Below are 23,097 nucleotides of genomic sequence, written 5' to 3'. Positions count from 1 at the left end.
CCTTCTGCCTTCATCAGATTGCTTGTTGCCTACTGTAAGGGACATGTTCAACTATGCAGGCTGGCTGGGTGTTGCATTAGATGTTTCACTTCTAAATAAAAACTCTGACCCCCTGCCTGGACAACTGTACAGTAAATACAAATGCTATCTGCTCTTGCAAGTGATGAGATTGTACCTTGGACTATACGGACTGACAGCACCCCTTTTTTATTCTAACAACATATGACCGCATACAGTGCAGAATGTTGGCTGGTGTTTGCAACATACATTTCACTGAGCCGTGAGTCTCCAGTTTCAGATCAGAATCTATGCTATTGTAATTTAAGTAGGTCAGTTACTTAAATGGAAAATATGAGATACTATGCCCTACAGTGGAGATGGGAAGAAAGACTGTCTTGGTTTTATCTGTATCTAAGGCTGTGCCTTCAACAGCACATATCCAGGGGTTGGTTGCATGTATACTTGTGTGGAGCATATTTTGTAAGCTAGTTTGGGAATGTGGTTGGTAATACGCTGGATGCTTAACTAAACTGTGTTCTAGGCTATAGATGAGTATGAATGCTAGTGCATCACAGCATCATTGTTCGCAATGGGTCAGTCCCATGGTGTCTTCTCCAAGCAGGGGCATTCTGTCAAGGTTTGAGCAGCTGCTCCAGAGGGATCACTGCTTAAAGACTTGGGAGATTCTCTTCCTCTGTAGAAGTCAATTTAATACAGAGAAACTGTGGTTGGATCATAGCATCATATGGGAGATATGACCTAGTCTGGTACTCTGGTCATTGCAGAGTCTGCAGTTTCATTGGATTGGTTCACATGAGTAACCAGGATCACCATTGGTTATTTAACCCACAATGAGTTATAGCATGTGAGTATATTAAGCCATCAATATGAATATGCAACAACCTGAGGTTGCAGATTGCTGTCTGAACTTGGATACCATGGATTATTTGAGGTTTAAAGAACCCTTGCATAATCTTCAGTATGTAGGAACTTTGTTTAATCTTCAAATAACCCATGGTGGCCAACTTCAGAGAACATGCTGTGATCCTGGCAGAAGCTCCATATGCTTGATGGCAGCCATGTGCCACTCATTGTAGGTAAAATAACCCACAGTGAACCTGGCATTTATGAATGAGGTCACTGTCATTGTCTCTGCACATTAATTCCATTTCACTCTGAACTTCATATCTGAGACATTGTCATTAACATATATACATATTCTCTCACATACTTGCTAGGGATCATTACTTGACAAACATTATTATACAAGGGTGCTTCAAAAAGTTTCTGCATGTTTTTAAACTCTATTTATTAAGAATTTCAAAAACAAATTACATCCCTTTTTTACATAGTCACTTTCCTTTGCAACACATTTTTTCCAGCATTGTACCAACTTTTTAATGCCACCAGCAAAATATATATAAAATACATTTATAAAATATAAAAGTGCTACCAAGTTTGTCTAATATTGTATTTTTAATTAGCATATATTTATTTTTTACTAATGAATGTATGATTGGAAAAATGTCTGCCACACTTCTTTGTGTAAAACTGAGAAACTGATTTATTTGTTTTTTGGCGCCAGACTAAGACCTTTTTATTTAAAACTTATTTTAATTGTTAATTTATTATATATTTATAGGATTTTAAATTTGTAGCTGAGATGTTACCGGGCTTTTTAATCTTTATTGTATTTAGTATTATTCATATGTTTTTAATTATGTTGTGAGCCGCCCCGAGGCTTTGTTGCAATGGGGGTGGCATGGAAATGTTTTTAATAAATAAATAAATTTAATACCAGCACTCCCAAAAGAGCAGATTTTTAGACAGAATTGGGCAGTGTTTTGCATCCTGGTTTTCCAGAGAATTGGAATCAGTTTTTCAGTTTGGATGTCATGGTAAACTGTAGTTTAATTATGATTTAACAAATTTCTATCTGAATCTTGGAAAGTGAAGGAAAGGTGATCTCTTGAACTTTGATACATCTGCCTAAACCAAGAAAATATTATTGGGCAACTCATTAAATTATAGTCTAGACAGATATAAATGAGCCTAGCCTACTCCTTGCCTTGTAAAATCCCACATTCTTCTCCTGTGTAGCAAAGAGAATTAGTTTTTGTGTTATTTTTATTTGATTCTTGTTTCCTGTGTCATCCAAATCAGGAACTGTGGTCAACATGGCTAGTAAAGATAAGCTAACTTTAAAAACTGTGGCAAAAAGTTAGCTTATTTTAAACTAACTATGTTTAATTTAACTGGTAGGAATGCCTGTTCAGTGGTCTAAATGCCACATCCAACTGTGGTTAACTGAAAGCTAAAACAAAAGTTCTAAACTCTTCTTCTGCTGCATATGTGAAAGAAAGTAAAGAAGGGAATACATCTAGGCTATATAGTTTTACTATTTTCCATAATTATTTTCAGCTTAAAGAGATGTTTGTTTTATTTGAAAGTCTTAAATTACTATAAAATCCTTTAACTGGAATACTTGAACTACAAAATACTTTACTGTTAATTTTAAATCTTCATTCATTTTAAGTCTGTTAGGAACTCAGACAGTTTCTATCTTGTATCACTTCTCTGAATTTGTTAAACCATGAACACTCTTGTTTTACCAGCTTCTACAGATAAAGTGAAGTGAATCAGTCGAATTAATTTGACATTTATGGCATTAAGTAATAGCAGGCAGCTTCAGGACCTTCATATGAAACTAGACAGGAGTAATAAATAAACCATGTTTCAGACAATAGAGATATACTTGATACTTAATATTGGAGACCTGAGAAGTGCGTATGGTGTACAGCAAATAACTATACACTCAGATAGCCCTAATGTGCATCATGTAACTTAATTCACAACACATAGTTTTGGTTGCTTCTTCTTAAGATAAGTTACTGAAAATATAAATCCATAATAAAAGTAATGTGTATGTTTATTATAACTACCATCACATTAGATTTTTAATCTCATACATGTTATGAATAAAAAGCCAGTTAAAGGATGTATTTATGGGGTGGGGGGTGCACCACAAAATGTTCTTATAATGAAAGCTCAGATGCATGAGAATGCTGTTTGCATAGGGTTAAGTGAAGGTAGTGAATTTGGATAATTAGGAGACCTATACATATGAATAGGAGTGCATGGGCACAGAGGAAGAGAGTAGGATTAAGTATGCCCAATCTCCATATTTCCATAATTAAGTCCAAGAGGAGCCTCGGCACATACAGCTGTACGTGTGTGAACTCTATGCTGTGTGGCTTCTCCACAAACTGTGGGACTCTGCATTATCAGGGGCTCTGATTGTTGAAGAGCCCTACATGTATAAATGTGTATGTTCCCAGGGTCTTCTCCATTTGTATTATGAAGATATGGAAGCTGGCTTTGCATAATCCCTCTTCTCCCATGTATGTGCATAGCATCTGAAAGGGTTTTTGATATTAAGGACTCAGGTAATGTGAACTATGCTCTTCTAGAATCCACTGTGACTGCTTTATTGTGACAATTACTAAACTATGGTCTGTGGATGTTTTCAACTGAACTGAAATAAGAGAAATTTTAATCATCATAACCAAAATAAACAGTCATGAGCACGGAATTAAAACTCCATCTGCACTCATGTGAAACTGTATTGAAATTGTTCAATAAAAGAAAAACGGGTTGGCAGAAAGAAAAATGTTCTGATACAATGACTGTTTAAGAAGTCATCTGTGACCCATGTAGAATAGAGGGCAGGATCATGGACGGTGACCCCACAATGATCCTCATGCTCCATCAAGCCCCTGCTAATGGACATGGGGTGGAGCTGTCATCCACACATTGGGGAAGGACATGTCTGTAGAAGAGAGCTTGCTTTACATTTTCATGTTGCCGTCTTCTCATAACATGAAGCAGTCAGCGTTTTACACTCTCCAGTCTGCTGACTTGCCCCTCCAACATGTGAATGAGTGGAACCAGCAGGGACGTAGGGATGGAAACTCATGCAACTGTTAATCAAGTGTGTATCATGGTGATTGCATTCATTGTTTCTATAGAAAAAGCAGACCAGAATAACAGTCCACAGTACAACAAATGTAAGAGCTACTGCCTCATTCTGTAGCATGCAAGCAGGACCATCTGTATGCAAGGTGTAGTGATGGCACAGTTGAAAGTGTGTGCAGTCCTGAAACTGTACAAACCTTGTAAATCTAATAGATTTTGATGGCTGCTGAAGATTCCTTTCTTTGATTTGGAACAGGTCGCATTTATTTAGGTTGCATTTCCAACCCTTGTTATCCCAGAAAGGAGAAATCAGCAAGCTTAGATGGGAACTTTAGAAACAAAACCTTTATATTTGAAAGTTTCTAGCATTTAGTCACACTCCAGCATAATCAAAAAGCCGAATTTGGGATAGGGTTTGGCTGATAGGAGTTTTCTCTCCACCCCGCTGTGCCTTACCCATATCCCTTTACTTTGGTGAGTGTTTTCTTAACCACATAAGAATGAATGTAAAGTGCTACATTTTGGCACACTGCTGTAGTAAAATCAAATCCTACCCTCTGTATCTGGCAAAGATTTTCAGAAAATCTGTGCTTTAGTTCATAAATTGTGGGGTTCCCCTCCACAATTTTCAAAGAAGGTAGATTTGATTTTCCAAATCTTGCCTAATATTACTGAGCTTATCTCCTGAATTGTACTGAGTTTTGGTCTTTTTCATTTGCGTTGGTCAGTTTTGGAGTCTTCTTATCAGATCCCCCTCTAAATGGATGGCTTTTGGTTCTAGACATACATGAGCTCATTTGGTTCTTCCCACAGTTTCTACAGTTAGAAATGTATGGCATATGTCACAGCAACTATACTTGATCCATTTTGTCATGCTGATCACAGCAACTATACTTGATCCATTTTGTCATGCTGAATTGCTTTATGGGGCAACCCAGATGTAAAAATTGGTACTAAAATGTTTTTGTGATTGATGTGGGCAGTTAAAGCAATTTTTTCTTTGCATCAGCTGGTAGAAACTGATGGGCTTTTGTCATTTTCTTGGTGCCAAATGTGACTTGCCAACTGTGGTTGAATGGCAATACTAACAATTGCACCATTTGTGGTAACTAGGGTGGGCCAAGATCCTTTTATAGCTTCGGAGTCTCAATCATTATTGGAAGTAGTTCTTCAGGCTGTTCTGGTAAAGTGACACATGATGCATAATTATAAATACTTGCCATTAGTGGATAAATATAATATTCAGGCTTTTAAGCAGGAATAGAAAAGGGAACTGGAGTGTCTCATTCCACCTAAGCAGTGGATCACCATACCTATTGCATCTATGGATCTTAGATTACATTTTAATATTGTTTGTGTCTGTTGGACATTGCAGTGTCTCTTTAATATGGGATTGTTTAATTCAGCTAATTGCTTGCATTGCAATGCAGCTAATATTTATTTTAAACATGTTTTGGTGGTGTCCAACATCTCCTTTTATACTGGAACAGTCTTTAATATTTGCCAGTGTACTTGCTTTTTCAAATTATTTATCAACTTCATGGAATGTGGCAAGTGTTCAGCATAAATACATTCTGTGTACCTTCCTGATAGCTAAAAGACTGTTACTACATCTGGAAGAAAAAAAATGCAGTGGACTGAGGACCTTAATCCTTTCAGTATATAGACACTATCTTTGAATAGATGCCTGTTTGGATACTTGATGTTGAGGAGCACTGGTCCCAGAATTGAACTCTGTGCTATTCCACTTGTTACTGCTCCCCCATTTGAGATTGAGAAGCAGTCTTTGGGTCTGATTCTGTAGCCACCTGTGGATCAACCTGATAGTTGTTCCATCTAGCTACGATTAGCTACTTTGCTGATCAGAATGACATGGGACACTTTGGCCAGAGCTTTACTGAAGTCAGGATATATTATGTCTGCAGCACTCCCACAGTCCACCAGGGAGGTTACCCAGTCAAAAAGTGAAATCAGTCTAGCAAGGTTAGTTCTTGGGAAATCCACGCTACAAGATGCTTACAAGATGCTTCTTTATTATCTGCTCCAGAATTTGCCTAGGGATTGGTGTCAGAGTGAATGAGCCATCGTTTCCAGGATCTTCCTTTTTCCCTTTTCAAAGGTAGGGACAACAGGAGCCCATATACAGCATTAGACAAATGCAGGCATGCATATTAGCAAGCCTTCAAAAACTAAAAAAGGAAAACTCAAAAGTCTGCTAATCATACCTAACAAGATTTCCCTCTGGTCTGCCTGCCATTGTGAGAGATACTTTGTTTGTGCAAAAATAACAAGAAGGAAACCAGAAACAATGATCAGGTCTTGCTCTGTTATTTATGCTGAGAGCAAAAGGTTCCAGCCAAGACATATGCTTTGTTTACCCCTTAACCCTGGTTCTCAGCCATTGAACTAGGTAATGTGCCTTCTGTGGAACACATGAAGCCTTTGCCACTTGAGACCCAGTAAACCAAATGCAGCCTGGGATCCTTTACCCACTTTGTGCAAGTTCCTGTAATGCTTGCCTGAGGATGCAAGGAAAGCAAGGTTGCAATGTTTAGCGGACCACAAGTTTAACCAGTCACAAGAATATTTGACCAGATATAGGCAAAATAATCCTCAAACTAATTAGTCTGTGATTTTTACCTTTTACAAGCATAATGATGACTAATAAAGGCCCCCACAGCAAGGAATACAGGGATTATCTGTGTGTTGTATTAAGTAATTGTTTTCCTGAAAACCTTGTGTACAGATTCACTTGTTACAGCTTGTCTGGATTGCCAATCTTGTTAAACCATTCAGTTCCAGGGAGAATTTTTGACTCTTGTCACTTGTGTTCTTTTCCATCCTGTGCAGAGAAAGTTGCATGTGAACTGGGCTGCACTGTGTCTTTGACCCAAGCAGAGTATTTCTTCAGATATACATGGCTGAAAGCCTGTGGATTTCTAAAGGTTCCTATTGATTTCCATTTGACTGCAAAGTGAAGATCCCATATTTGTGGGTATGAGAGTACTAAGTAGAAGCAGTCTTGGAGAAGTTACCAAAGCTCCTAGATACAATGAAACAAAATAAACAAACACTATTTCTTTTGCCATTTTGATGAAGTGTAAGAGGCCCTGACTGTTCAGTACATGATTATCCGATAATGCTTCTTTCTGTCTCTGTGTAATTTTAAATAGCAATTCATGGAAGTGAGCTATTTGTTTGACACACCCATGTTTTTAAAATCATGCTCTATTAATCCTGTGTGATTAATGATTCTCTGAAGCTTAAGCAAGCCCTGGATTAGCTTGTAAAAAGGAAAAAAGGTCCTAACAAAGTAGCAAGGGTTATAATAATGGGATCATTTGTTCAGAGCTATGGTTCGGATAATGATTTAGCATGACACTGAAGAAAGAGTTGTTTTCAAAACAGCTAATTTAAAATTTTGCCAGGGTTAGTTGGGTTTCAGACCACCACATGGTCATCTTTTCAAGGTTAAATAGCCAACAGGAACAGAGATCTAGGAATTTAGACTCTCTGCTGCAGATGCTATGACGTGGTGTGATGAGGCAATTGTAGGGAAGAAACTGTGATTGTGAATACTTAGCCCAAATTCTGCTCTCCGTCTTAAACTTGTCAACCCAGCCCCAGAGAATTTTCTCCTAGATGATCATTTGCCATGAAAAGTGGGGGAAGGTAGAGCTAAAAGGTAGTTTGTGTATGGGGGGTGGGGGTGGGGGCAAAAGATGAATGAAGGGTTGTTAATTTATGTATTTACTTTAAATCCTGCTTCTTCATAAAAAGAAGCCCACAATCAAAATGCAACCTGTGTTAAAATGCACATAAACATTAATCTAGAGTCAAAACAAACCTGTCAGCACTAGTAAAATAGCTGGATTGCAGACACACATTTCAGTTTAAGGGTTAACCAGACTGTGTGATTGGGAGCAAGAATCCAGACCACAAAAGGAAAAAGATGCAAATCAGTTTTATTCATCAACACAATAAAGAACCCAATGGTCTCAGTATAATAAACCTGCCCACAAGGCTCCAACTACAATTAATTTGCTTGCAAGGCTCCAACTGCAACAAGGCTCTGTACTTGTTGGACACTTTCAGTGGAAGGGGATGGCCGCCCCCTCTGATCTTCAGGTGGAAGTGAGATGTCAGCATTTCTGGACTGTGCAGGGCAGGCCTCCTTGATGGAACATGTCAAGTGCCCTGCAATCAGACGAAGTCATCCAAACAATGTGATAAAGTGTGTTCTTTGAGTACAGTGATACTAAGCATTAAGCCACTTCCACATTAAGCCACTTAGTGATATCTTGGTTTACTTTCCTCACAAACTATGCTCTCTGGGCTCTCTCTTCCTGGTTATATGTGTGGTCTCCTGTAATGTCATCCGCCTTCTAAGCTACCCAACAGATATTCATCCTGCATTTTGTCATGTTGTTAGCAAAAATTTTTGCTAGGCAGTGCATTCCCCAGTGTCCAGTCCCTTGTCAACTGGATCCCTATCTTCTGTGAAAGCTTGGGCCTTAAGGATAATAAATCTTCCTTTCAAAAAAGAAACAAAAAGGAAGATGTCCTAAATGTAGGGAGTGGAATAGTCAGTCTGATGTTTCTTGGGAAGGTATTTGCAATGGGGGATGTCACAGTGGTAAAGCTCTTCTAGGGGTCGGCCACATGTGACAATACAGAAGATGTTGTTATGTGCCATCAAATCGTCTCCAACTTATGATGACCCTCTGAATGAAAGCCCTTCAAAATGTCCTGTCCATGACATCCCTGCTTAGCTGTTCAGCTGAAGATGGGGGAACTCATAACAGGCCCTTCTCCTTAAAATTAAAGACAGGAGAGGGAATACATGAAAAGAAGCACTTCTTCAACTCTCCAAGACATAGATCATTCAGACTAAGCAAAGATGCCTACTGTCCACATTGCTGGTAATGCTGGGCATAGCAGTCCAAAAGGATCTGGAGGGCACCATCTTCAGGAATGCTACTGTGCAGAATATCTTTATATGTACAGAATGTTTTATGTACTTTTTGCATACATAGTGCAAAAAGTACTTTGAAAACTGACATGGCTTGCTTCTTAGTAAATTCTGAACTGGAATGTTATGTAGAGACAGGGATAGAGTTTTAGTAGATTTAGATTTTATATTTTAAAGTGAAGGACCTGTGCAACAAACTGTATTCACCTCCCTGTCTCTAGCTTGATTGCCTTGTAATCTTCTTTTACTGTATAACCAGATTTCATGTTCTTATGTAATCATAAACTCTTACCAATTTTCAGTAGGAGAGCTAAACACAGTGTCCTGTTTGTCCAAATAAATTGTACTGCATGCATGGATATTATGCACTAATGAATTGATGGTTTCATAGTATAAGTGTGTCTTGGTTGAAAGAATCATCACTTTAACAGAACTATCAGATGAATTCAGTTAATAACATAATTTATCAAGAGATCATGTAAATTTACAGTTTGAGATGTATTTTCCAAGGTTGTGGAAGATACAACTCAAAGTTTTGAGTACTTTCATATTCTAGCCCCTGGAGATAAAGGAACAAGAGGAGCAACAAAAGCAGTACCAACCCTGACTTTAACCAGGAAAAAAAGAATTTCAAAGAACAATTACTTATAAATAAGGCTCTGATAACATTTGATACTTTGTTACATAATGTTCATACCAAAGTGAATTACACAAGACACCTTTATTTCTGTTTAGTATACATTTTGGTACATTAAAAAAGTAAGAACAGGTTGCCATATTAAGTTTAGAAAATTATCTCATGGGTTATTTATTTATACTCAGCATTTTAAGAAACATTCTCTGTATGCTGTTTTAAGGTTACACAGAAATTATAACCAGAGAGGGAAGTGGTTTACTGTAGAGATCAGGTTCAGGTAAAATGCAGGATGGTACTCGTAAGCAAGAACCAGTCAAAGACAAGATGAAACTAGGATGAAAACTCTGTTTTTTTCTCATAAAGCCAATAAGGGTCAGTCTCACTTCTATAGGAGAATCAGCACTTCAATGCTTAATTCTCTCCCTGTCCAGTGCTTTTCTCTGGCAAATGCCCTGGGGCACTTTATATTTCTACAGCACATAAGCAGAAGCTAATGGACACAACCATTCCTTTGGCTTCTGGACTAAAACTAATTCTGTGCATGATTACCTGGGAGTAAGTCCCACTGAATCCTATGGGAATTACTGTTTAGTAGATCTATACTGGATTATGCCATTAGTCAATAAAGAGTAAGATTGCATTTTTATATCTTGTTACTGTACCTCTTCTGTGTACATAAGCCATTAAAAAAACCAAGTAGCAGGCTCATATGATGAACCTGATGACATAGTGTAGCACTGTACATCGAGACTGCAGTCATATACACATTTAGCTGTGCCATTGACTGACTTCTGAGTGGTCCTACCTAGGATTATATGTTTGAACCTTTGAACCACAAAGACAGTCCTCTCCCTCCTATGGTAATATCAAATGGGCAGAGAGTGTTTGGGGTTCTGATTGTTTTTAAATATAAAGGTAAAGGTTTCCCCATGACATTAAAGTCCAGTCCTGTCTGACTCTAGGGGGCAGTGCTCATCTCTGTTTCCTAGCAGAGGGAGCCAGCATTTGTCCGCAGACAGTTTCCGTGGTCATGTGGCCAGCATGACTAAACACCAAAGTACACTGCACTGAAGGAATGCTGTTACCTTCCCACGGAAGTGGTACCTTTTTATCTACTTGGATTTGTATGCTTTTGAACTGCAAGGTTGGCAGGAGCTGGGATGGAGCAACAGGAACTCACCCCGTTGTACAGATTCGAACCAGCGACCTTTCGATCAACCAGCCCAGCAGCACAGCAGTTTAAACCACTGTGCCACATGCATCCCTACGTTTTTAAATATGGGTAACATCAAAAAGTTGAATTCCTCCATCTACAGTCTGAAGTGATACAGCCCAGCCCAGAAATGTAGCTGTTTTAGTCATAAATTCCACAGGCCAGCAGTAGTGATTATGAGAAGTGAATTTTATTTACGTGCACGCACACACGCTTTCTTCAATAGCTGGACCTACTTAAGTCTTTTAATCTGCTCAGATGAACAAACTTTTACTTCTTTTTGTTCTTGCTTGGGGGTCAGTCTCTGTATATGTGTTTGCACATCATTGCATTAGCTAGGAAGGTTTAACGAGCAAGATTTGTATAGGTTTCATGATGCCAAAAGTTTTTCCTACCTCTTGGGCTTTAAATGTAGCTTGCCTGATGTGTGGACATATTGCAAGCTAAAGTCTCCATGGTGACATCTGTTGTATTCACTGACTCATTGAACCAGAGAGATTTGCATCTGTAGGAAAGGAAAGGATAGTCTCATCAACTTAATAAAAAATTAGCAAGGCAACCACTTTGTTAAATAAGAGAATAGCAGCACTTCTCTAAGGGAGAACATGGGTTTGCCCTGTTCCCATGCCAAGCTGATGTGGATTGCTGGCTCCCCAAGTAAGCTGAATGAAATGACTTCCATGGAATTTCTTTCCCAAAATGATGATGAATGTGGAAACATGGGTTGCATGTTTGAACTCACCAAGTAACTTCCTTGTGGTTGATGGAGTTGGCAGATTGAGTTTAGGGATTCAAGGGATGAGAAGCAGTCTTGACATTGTTGCCTTTGCCTTCCCTGTTAATGGCTTTTGGGAAAACTGCTTAAATACCGATCTCAGTGAGATAGTAGCCAGGGTTGCAAGTCTTTATCTCAGAGATAAGTGCCCTTTTTAAAGTTATTTTTTATTCTGAGTTACACTGAAATGAAGCAAAAGAAAATCTAAAGAAACAGATCTATATATGCGTAACTTAAAAATGCACCATTATTTACTTATTTGTGGCCCAATTAAAAAAGCTGTCTGGGCAGTTCATATCAATAAAACACAGGCGCTGATTTAGCCAGCCAGGTACCATTTTAGCATATCAACAGCCTCCCTTGGTGGAGGTGCAGGCAGGCGGTCAGGCCTGATGTAGCAAAGGTGGCTCTGAGAGGAGGTAGCCAAATTGAGCCATCCAGTCGCAGACACTGTGGGAAGAGACGGGCTGCCTGCAAAGTGGTGCTAGCTCCAGCAGAGTGGGCCTGCTCACTGTCACATGGTGCCACTTAGGAGGTTGCAGCAGCAGCTGGAGTTCCCTGCCACTCACTTGGGTCTGCTAATGCTCACAGGTGGTGAGCATTTCTCTGGGCCCCTGCAACAGGTAGTGATGGGGCCCATGATGTGGACTGTCAGCATTGGCAGCGGTAACAGTAGTTGGGAAGAAATGGAGTCCAAGGAGTTTTTCTTCACTACCTGTACCTCATTTTTAAGGAGTCCCTTTGGCAAAGCCAAGCCATGTCTCTAAGAAGTTCAGAGAGAGGGAGGGAGGGATTCACAATTACCTCTCCAAAGAAGAAATCAAGGAAAAAGTTCAAATTTACAATTGAGATGTTACAGATAAGCTAAAGATGACATGGAACTCCAGCAGAGTGTACATTGGGTTCATCAAAGTTCAGATGAAAAGGAGAAGTAGAGCTGCATGTCACCAGCATACTGATGTCAACCTACCCCAAAACTTTGGATGAGCCCACTCAGTGGTTTCATGTAGATGTTAAATAGCATAGGAGACAGAAGAGACTCCTGAGGAACTGCATGCTGAAAAATCCAGGGGGTTGAACAATAATTTCCAGCCACCACCATCTGGATCCTACCCTCCATTAGGAGTGAAGCCATGCAGTGCATTACCCACCAACTTTCAACTTAGGCCACCGCCCCAAAAGGATGCCATGGTTAAATGGTATTGAAAGCCACTAAAAGTTCTAGGAGTATCAGTAGGGTCACATTCCCCTTGTCTCTCTCCTAGCAGAAAACATCATACCAAGAAACCAAAGTTGTTTCTAGAACTCAGCCTTAATGCTGACTGAAATGAATCTAGGCAATCAGTCTCATTCAAGAAAGAACAAAGGCTTGCTCAAGGATCTTGCCCAGGAAAAGAACATTTACTACTGGTCTAAAGTTGTTAAAATCTTGTAGGTCCAAGGATAATTTCTTCATACTGCTATCTCAGCTGGCATGTGACCACTGTCTCACAAGGAGGCATTGATTCCCACCCCACCCCCCAGCCCAGCCCAGCCCAGCCCAGCCATTCTCTCCTTGCTGTTCTTTGTAAGCCAGGAGGGGGAAGAATCTAGTATGGAAGTGGTCACATGAACCCATCCAAACAACTTCTCAGTGTCTTCAAGCAGTACGAACTAATATTGATCCAAATAAGGATGTGCTCAGATACTACTGCTTTAATTCTGGAATTTAAATCCTGGCAGAGGTAACTATATTTAATCTTCAACAAAGAGAGACTAATCTCTCTTTGTAGATTTCTAGAGATTTAGATATATCTCCATTCAAGGGTAGCATCTATGTGTCATCAGCACAATACTGAAAGTGTCATTAGATCTTCCTAACAGTGCTTTAGGGGAGGTGAGCATTTATCTTTCCTCTTTAAACCCCTTAGACCAAGCCTAGTCCAACAGATAGATAAGGCCAATCTTCAGGCTAAGCCAAATAACTAAATTGACTCTAGTTTTCAACTGAATATAAACCTCAAACTAGTTCACTAAAATTTCCTGATCAGTATCCTAAGAGTTACTCACTAAAGCAGCATGAATTGGAGTGGAGGAGAGCAATCAGGGTTCCAAAGGCTCCTTAACATGGTTTGCTCATGGCTTGCCTCTTTGGCAGCCTGTCAAAGATAAAGGAGGTCTCTGGGAACAAATGTATTGCAGTATGGCTTGACCAGCTTCCAGAGAGAGAAATTCAAACTGACCAACCAATACTTTGATCATGCATCCTCCAGGGGATCCTTCGGGTACATAGTTAATCTGTGGATGAGTCATGCAGAGATCTGAAGGGCAACAGTCAATTTAGAATGTGTGGAAATCCAGGTGTTAGTGTCTGTAGCTTCCTGGCCATGCCTGGGCAAGTTCTTTGTTCAGAGGCACATCCTAGCAGGGAGGGGTTAGGAGGAAGTCAGAGCAGGGTGTTGTGCTGTCTTACAGCTGTGGTCCGCAGATTGGGCAATGAAGCACTCCTTGAGGCTGCAGCTCAGTTGCATTTCCTTCCTAGAGAAGATGAGGGGAAAGCAGAACCAACTCTAGACTGTGTTCTTTAAGGCATGGTGGTCTCAGGGCATTCCCTGCCCCACAATTTCCCTAACCTGGAAGGAAGAATTTCAGGTGAAGTTGGCTGAAGACTTCATTTTCCTGAACTGAGAGGGTGAGAGATAATGACATCAGTTCATGGCTTTGGTCCCTTGTTGCTTTCCCAGGTGCCTCTTGGAAAAAGTGATGGAGGAGCAAGACAAGCTCCCAATGAAGCCTACTTCTCAAATATCTGTTCTGTGAACCACAGTCCAGACCACTTTGCCTGCGTATACCCTTTGTCATCTCTGCTTGAAGGTGGATTGTTTTGCTTTGAAGTATGATCTCTGCAGTTTTGAGGCAAAAAAATAATTAAGATCATTAAATGTTAGTACGAAACTTGGTCAAATTTAAGTAGGTAGAAGGCTTTTAGCAATGTCACACTTCAGATTCACACTTGTAAAATTTCCTTAATTAACATGGAAATGAGTTGCAAAGGTTGAATGGTTTGTAGAAGATCTGAGCAAGACCTTGATTTTGCAAGATCCTTGAGCAATTTACTTTAATTGACATTAATATTGCTAAGGAAGCTATTTAGTAAAGGTGAAACTAGAAAAAAAGGCAAAGTCGCGAGGTCAATTTTCAGAGCAGACAGGAAAATTAGGTTTAAATTAGACCTGATACAAGCAGGAGATCTGTACTTTTGCATCTCTAGTTACACACAGTACTTATATTACACTAGTCTACAAGGAGAAAGCCTCAGAAATGAAAGTAGCTAAATTTTACCAGAATTGGGTCAATTAGAATTGGGAAAATTAAGTCCTGAGTATTAATTGACTCCAGTTTCCAAGATACAGCTTCAGGTCAAAATTGCATCAAAATAATTCAAAATTATGAGGGGGATGTGCAATTATGCTCCAAAACTTTGCTGCAAAATGTGATATAGCAATGAGAATGGTGCCACACCAATTATTATACATTTATCTTTTTATTGATACCAATAACATAATTTTTCATTCATTTATTTGTTTTTAATTGGGGGAACCATGCAAAAATAGCAGTCGCTACCATGATTGGTGGGTTCCCACCACATCATTGGGACTGCGAAAGGCATGGACTTCTTGTTTAGCCAATGATGCAGATAAGTTGCACATACAGTGCGACAATGAGGGGCCCAACTCTTGTCCTGATCCCCTATTTTGCATCCAAAATATAGGTGGTATGCCTTTTTTTACTACTACCGTCATACTACACTTTTGAGATTCAAATATAACCTCGCCACAAATACAGCAGAAATTATCTGCATTGTTTACACAGTTTCAAGGCATCTTGACTTCTGAGGGAAAATATCATGCAACTGTTCCTTGGAATGTTAGGCAATGACACTTTCACAAGCCACCAGATGTAACTGTATGTTGCGTAGATCTGACTGAGACAAATGTACCTTGCAATAAAAGAACAATAAGTTACAATTAGGTAAAAATCTTTAGTCTCAAAGTGAAGATAAATTTATACACTTCCATGTGGTACCATTTTCATTGTTCTACTGTACTTTGCTCTACGAGGCATCATGCTGATCCTTCCCTTGTAGGCAAATATACTAGCCTGTGTATAAATCTTTCTTGTGAAATATTTTGAAAACTTTAGCCAACCAGCTCCTTTATCACCTTTTTCTAATTCATCTAATCAAAATATGTAAGAATTAGCACATTTTATCTGAGAGGTCAATAATTTCCCAAAGTTTGTAGACCGGTGTTATATAGTTCTTCCAGGATTAATTTAGGAAGCTCTGCCTACCTCTACCCTTCAACCTCATTTTTTAAAACTGTAGCATGTGGTGATTCCTTCAGGGAAACTCACTATAATGTTTCGTGTTTGTTGCCATCCAGTGGAGAAAAGGAATAAAGTGAAGAAGACTGAAGTTATGTTATTTAGCAATTATGAATACCAGGCTGAAGGAGGCCTACATGGACTGCAGTCCAAAACTAAAACTGTCATAGGGTCTTGGATTTCTAATCAGTCTTTGCATTTACATTCACTGAGATTCACTTTACTGATATCAAGTTGGGCCATCCCGGAATTCTTTGTTCTATTGTGTGAACAAGTAATGAACAGGTAGCCATTTTGTGATTGCAGGAGAACATAGAAACATAGGAAGTGGCCTAATACTGAATCAGACTATTGGTTTATCTAGTCCAGTGTTGTCAATTCTGAGTTGCAGGGGCTTTCCAGGATACCTGCCAGGAATTTTTTCAGCCCTGTTTTTCTAGGATATGACCCTGGGGCTTTCTGCATACAAAGCATGTTTTCTGTCACTGAGCCACAGACCACTTATTTGTGGAACAGAGAGTTGCTCTGGAAGTAGAGTGTAGCCATTTTGATTAGTCAGGTGGAAGCATTCATTGGTTTTGGATAGTCTGGGATACAGCCTACCAGAAAAGCTGCATGTTCACTTAGTACACAGCTAAGGAAAAGCAAAACATAAATGAATAAAAAGTAAAACCTTGGAGAGGAAAATCCTGGACTTGTCCCCTGCTTTCCATGCACTGGCTTTTAAAGGCTTCAGATTTTTATGCTTGGAATCTGTTTGGCTGTCATCTATTCTGAAATGAAAGACAGAAGCCAATGGATGCCAGGAAGAAAAAAATTATTCACTTCATTAAAGTTGCTGGCTTTTAAGTGGTCCTGTTCCTGTGTGGTTTACAGTGAACTGATACACAGAATCTGGCAGGTGGGATTTTTCTGTCATGGAGATAAAGTGATATTAAAAACTTTAAGTGATAAATTTCTGTTCATCAGGCTGTTGTTAATGTTGAAAATTATTATTCTCACTGTGCAGTTTTGTCTTTTCCTCCCACAATCCCTTGCCTTCCTTGTTTGTAGTCTTTAATTTCTGAAATGAAAGGAACCAGGGCCAATGTAGGTAAAATTGCCAAAAAATCATAGCTTATGATTGGCCAATTCTGCACTCCTTAGTGTCTCATTGTTGTTCATTCAATGCCATTGTGGTGTAGTATAGCTTTTCCCAGCCTGGTGCCCTCCATATGGGTTTGATTGCAACTCCCATAATCCCCAAGCCAGCTATTACGGGATTTGTAGTCCAATTGCCGTGACGAGCGCCCAGTTAGGCAAGGCTGGTATAGTGGATACTGATACACTTTCGGGGCCTGATTTACTTTACAGGGTTTTTGTGAGGATAAATTGAGATAAACCCTTAAACCCTTTAGAGGTAGAGCATAATTTATTTATTAATAAGACTATTATATACTTATACTGTACATACTATGTTTTTATATAATCCTGGGCTGTTATAAAAGCCTGGACCAGCAGGTTTGAATGATGTGACAAAATAGGAGTTGAGTTATGGAACAGTTATCTGCAGGTGGCTAGTACATGCTACAATGGCTTGAAAATGATGTGTGAACCCAACCATTGAATGTGCTAAACCACACACAGAGGGTTTATCATATTTAGAGGGTATTCTCCACTATAGGTTACCATGAAAAAAACGGAAGTAAAGGATTTAGGAAGAGAAAGTCCACTTAAAAGTAGGGTACATTTCTTTCTGCTCTCATACCATTCTGGCTTTTCTCAGACTCCTAAGCCGCTTCATTGACCTTCAAAGCGTTATGGAAATATTTCCACATGGCTGAACAAAATTTCTTTTGCAAGGGGCACAAACAAGATGCCTTCAGTTCAAAACAGTGCATTTCTCTTTAATGTTACCGGATGTGTTCTTTCTCCATTGGGATACATTTTCCTGGGGCTGCTGTGAAAAGTGGACTTACTGTGGTTAGTCAGTATTTACCTATGGTTGGGACAGAGTCAATGGTGACATGCATAGAAATTTGCAGAAAAGGAATTACCATATTTTTCCGTGTATAAGATGCTACTTTTTCTTAAAAACATTTACTTAAAAATGAAGGTGCGTCTTATACAAGGGGGGCCATGGGCGTGCTGGGGGGGGGAACTGGCGCGGGAGGCGGCACGCGGGGGGCAGCGCATGCAGGGGGGTGCCGCGGGGGGCAGCGAGCACAGGCAGGGGGCACTAAGCGGGGGGGCAGGTCGTGCCGCCGGGGGTGCGGCGAAGTGGTACAGGTGGGTGGGAGGGGCGGCGAAGTGGTGTGCAGCCTCATGACAGCAGCTTGTTCTCTGGAGATGGGTAGGAAAAGTGGGGGCGTCATATAGAAGTAAAAATACTGTGTTGTGGTAGATGTCACCTATATGGCACTTTTCCCCCTGAAGAGGAAATTGTTTCCTCCCCAAATCAGATGATGGCTTGGTTTATTTTGAGCCCAGCTATGAGTTAAATGAAACTCCCCAGTCATCAAAAGGACAACAGGAACTGATTCCTACAATGAGATTTCAAGTGGCTCCCCCAACCTGCTGACACATTCAGTGATTCACACATCATGGGGGACCAGTATATTGGTACCAGGGAAATACATTTTCCTACACAGCTATTCTGAGGTTTGCAGCTAAGCATGGAGAGAACAGGAAAGTTTGAGGGCTTGGCACATTATACCATTTACCCTTCCAATCAAAAAGTCACAGCATTTTGTCCCTCTGAATGCTGGCTCCAGTTGCACTACAGTCTTGTGTAATCTGCTTTGGTTTTTACTAGAACCTTGAGATCCAGTAAAAGAAGCTTTCTGCAAAAGGCATACACTTAGAATTAAAGGGCCCTGTGCCCTGGAATTAGTTCTTAGTATCACGGGTGAAGAGAACTCTCATACACAAATCCGTTCCTGAATACTGCGAGCTTTCTTCATTTTAGTAGCATAATTTAGGGCAAAGGAGGTATTGTTTTGTTGGTGCTGTTGTTAAACAGTTGGGAAATCCTTGCCAGCCTACTGAAAAACATCAAAAGGTTTATCAGTAGACCAAGTTGCTGACCCCTGTGCTAAAGGATTAGAATTTACCTAGTGGAGCATTAAGAAATAAATGTAATTCTACCCATATAGGGAATACAATAAAAATGGCCCAGTGTGTTGTGCTGCGGACCAATAAAACGTTCACTGCACTCCTACACAGATTTATTTGGAAAAAAGCCTTGTTTATGCCAAGTTTCATTCCTTCCAGATAGGTGCTCTGATAATTCTAGTCTTTATCTTTTAGGGGGATATGTAACAATAAAATACACCTGAAATGGATTGGGAGGGCTTTCATAAATTGACAAATTCTCCATGCATTTTCTTGCCTGCTTAGCAAACAGTACAAAATGCATTAAAAGTTGTTTATCTTTGAATTTCATTTCATCCATTTTACACTTCTTCATCACCCACTTGTTGAATTTCTCAAGGAAGTACATTGGCTAAATCCTCAAAAATACATTATAAAAACAATATAGATACAAATGTATAAACAGTCAACACACAGAGGGACACAAATACATTTACAACTGTTTTTAAGAACTTTTGTTGAGCTTAAAAGCTGCTTGAATAGAATGCTGATAAGAAATGCTGAGCAGTTGATTCTTTGATTTTGATAACTTTACATCTGTTGTTTCTGACTTACGACTGTTCAGTACATGGCACAGCAGGAATGCTAACATCGACATCTGGTGCTTAAAGACCACAAAGCCAGATCTTACCTTTGATTTCCTCTGTGTATTTCCAGCACTTTCTGTGGAGGCTGACTCATCAATATGTATTCTATTTTGCTGTTTACTTCGAGAACCCACCAGAAAGAACCCAACATTTGCATTTTAAACTCAAAAGCTAAAGAGTTAATGAGGGGGGGGGTTTGGTCATACATGAAGGTTTACTCATGTTCATATGTTTAATGGAAGATTTTATCTTTCAGCTCCACACATACTTGCTATTAATATAAATGCATAATGAAACTTGTGAGCATCTGGTATTCTATTAGCATGCAATGCAGATTGGCCCATCACAAGAGAAGGGGTATTTCTAATGGTGATGGGGGAAAGAGACTCTTGCATGGCAGCTACTGGGCAGCAGTGGTAGTTGAAGGTGACATTGGCAGCGGATCTGTCACAGAGAATGGCAGCGACACTCAAACTGACTTTGTTTAGTACTGACAGAAGAAGACATTGGTAATGCAGTTCTGAATATGTCTTACCTTGGAAACCCTATGATGAGTCATTCAAGTATAAATCTAGTATGAAACGAGAGATGCCAAAAGGTGACATTCACCCAGCTACTAGAGAAGAGCAAAGGACAAGTATGAATATAGCAATTGATCATGAGACAACCAGATCAAAGCATGGAACAGTTAAACACTCAGTACTTTGTGTGAGTGAATTAAAGTGGATAGGAATCAAACACTTTCAGTCAGACAAACACAAGTGTTTACCTCTTAAACTAACAAATAGAAGAAATGGAGTGGTTTTAATACTGAAGCAAGATGTAGCACAGACAGTAGGGGACTATAATGGAAAGCCTGTGTGACTCCAATCAATCAGAAATTGTGGAAAACCTATCAACATAACCATCATTTAAGACTGTACTTCAACAACAGATACTAAAGAATAAATTAAAATATGCAGGTGTTCATGAGGAAATAGATAACACACCAAAAGAAGACACTCTGATTATTATAGGTGACTAGAATACAAAAGTAGGAAACAAAGTAGAAATCAGTGTTGTAGAAGAATTGGGCCTGTGAGTCAGAAATGAAGCAGGAGACTGTCTAATAGAATTATGAGGAACCAATATTCTGTTTATCACAAACACGGATTTCAGGAAACTGATTGGATGATGGTTGGAAATAGACATCACCTGATGGTCTATATAGAAATCAAATACAGTACTTAATTGGAAGCAATAGGTGGAGAAGCTGGATTCTTGCTGGCAAAACAAGACTGGGGCAGATTATGGTAGTTACCATGGACTATTAATACCAAAAATCAGGGTAAATCTGAAAAAAGACCACTAACTGAAGCAGAGTACCAAAATCTGACATAACATTCCTGAGGAATTTCAAGTCCACATAAAGAACATATTTGCATTACTGAGCTCAGTTGCCCATGAAACAGAGGAACCATGGACTGAAACCAGAGGCATTATTAGGAAAGCAGTCAAAATGGAAAGTGTGAAAGGTTTTGCACACTTTGGCTCAATCATCAGTCACAGTAGAGACTGCAGCCAAGAACTCAGAAGAAGACTGAGACTTGGAAAGGCAACAGCAAAGCAGCTAGAGAAGATCATAATGCATAAGAACATTTTACTGGAGGCCAAGGTTGTTAACCCTGTTGTTTTCCCGATTACTGTGTGTGGATGTGGAAGCTGGACAGTGAAGAAAAGTAACAGGGAGAGAGTTGATGCATTCAAAAGAGTGGTACTGGCGAAGAGCTTTGCAAATACCCTGGACTGACAGAAAGACAAGAAGGTGAGTCCTAGATCAAACCAAGCCAGAACTTACCCTGGGAGCAAGAATGGCAAAACTAATGCTGTAGTACTTCATGAGAAGGTGATACTCACTGAAGAGGACAATGGAAAATTGAAGGCAGAAGAAAAACAAGACGTGCCACTAGATGGATTAATTCCATGAAAGAAGCTGTGAAAGATAGGACATTTTTGAGGACATTTATTCATAAGGTCACCAAAGTCAGAGATGACTCGATGGCAGATAGCACAGTGTTAAAATGAATGCTTTACATGTAAATGACTTCATGTTCAGTTTTCAGAACCTCCTGCTGAAAGGTTATTAGGCAGAGTGCTTGGAAAGAGCTTTGCCTGATGAGGCAGAGAGCTGTTTTCAGCCATTGATAATCAGTGGTTTGAGCCATCAAGTCAGCTTCATATATCTAGCCATTACAGAAAATTTTATAAGGGGAATATGTCCACTTGGGGCATTCTGTCTCATTTCACCTCCCCTATTCCATCTTTGGAATTTCAGGGAAAAATGAGGTGATGGTTCGTACTAATTCAAGTTTTTCTCTTGTCCATAGTTACTGCTCTAAAACATGCCAAAAGCCATAGGCAGTAGGATGACTTTGCAGCCTGTCTGATTGTTTTCCTTTAATTGAGAAAAGCCAGTTGTAGATTCATGCCAGTTTAACATCATAAAAATACAGCCAGTGAATGAGATTATATGCATTCCATACACAAAACAAACATGCCTCTAATTATTTCTGGAGAGATCATTTCACAAGGAGGAATGCAAAAGCAAGTAATTGTTGCCCAAACCCAGAAATGACAGAATGGAATGCATTTTTCTTCCATCATTTAGTAACTTAGCTCTTGTTCCTTGTTACGTTTGATAGTGTGGGGTTATTTTTCTTAGCATTTCTTTTATGTATTTAGAATCATTACTCACCTACCAGCTAAACAAACATATCGTGATCTTTGATTTTATAGTTGTTTTCTTCTGTTTTTATGTTTTTCTTAGCACCTAAATATATGCATGAAGAAGCAAGTATTTATATAATACACAAATAGAAATTATCTGTAACCCAAGCTGCTTGGTGCTATCAGGGCTTTAGTTTGTCTACCCATCCTCTTACTAAGATGGCTCTTCTATACAGAGATACTCATAACAAAGGGAACCTGCAACCATACTTGCAGTTATCAAGACCATTGGAGTTGTTATGTAATATTCTTGGTCTCGTCTCCTTTTCCTCCAATTCACAGTTTTGCTTTTTTTGTTGTGGAAGAGTCTCAAGGATTGGTTTGTAGACCAGCATGATAGCAAGCGACTCCTATCAGCTTTGCTCCAGGACAACTTCCTGGGTGGTCTAGTGGCTATTTACAGCCCAGTTTTCATAGCCATCTTCGTAAGGACATAGTTTCAGTTTTCAACAAGATCAGAATGTTCCAAGAGAGGAGAGTTACAGGAGTGCCTACACAGGGTGTGGGTTCTATACCCAGATTAATGGTAATCTCCAGACTGCTTTTTTCTTTTTCTTTTTTTGCATCTCATTTTCATTCGGCCACTTTGTTGGTCATCCCCACCCTTTATACCCCCAAGTATGTAGATCTGCCACCTGAGGTTACACTTCTCAAATCTGATAAATGCCCATGAAA

At 39.5% G+C, this 23,097-nt stretch overlaps 1 protein-coding gene across 2 annotated transcripts in view; it reads left to right on the top strand.

Moving 5' to 3' along the window:
• The window catches only part of CAMK1D (calcium/calmodulin dependent protein kinase ID), a 300,125-nt gene that overhangs the window by 126,864 nt on the left and 150,164 nt on the right, over window positions 1-23,097 (top strand). The gene's annotated exons all lie outside the window — the stretch shown is intronic.

This window comes from Varanus komodoensis, unplaced genomic scaffold (genome assembly GCF_004798865.1).
Source record: "Varanus komodoensis strain SLA01 unplaced genomic scaffold, ASM479886v1 scaffold13_3, whole genome shotgun sequence".
NCBI lineage: Eukaryota > Metazoa > Chordata > Lepidosauria > Squamata > Varanidae > Varanus > Varanus komodoensis.
The sequence above is the reverse complement of the archived record's forward strand: the minus strand, read 5'-3'. Positions and strand labels throughout refer to the sequence as shown.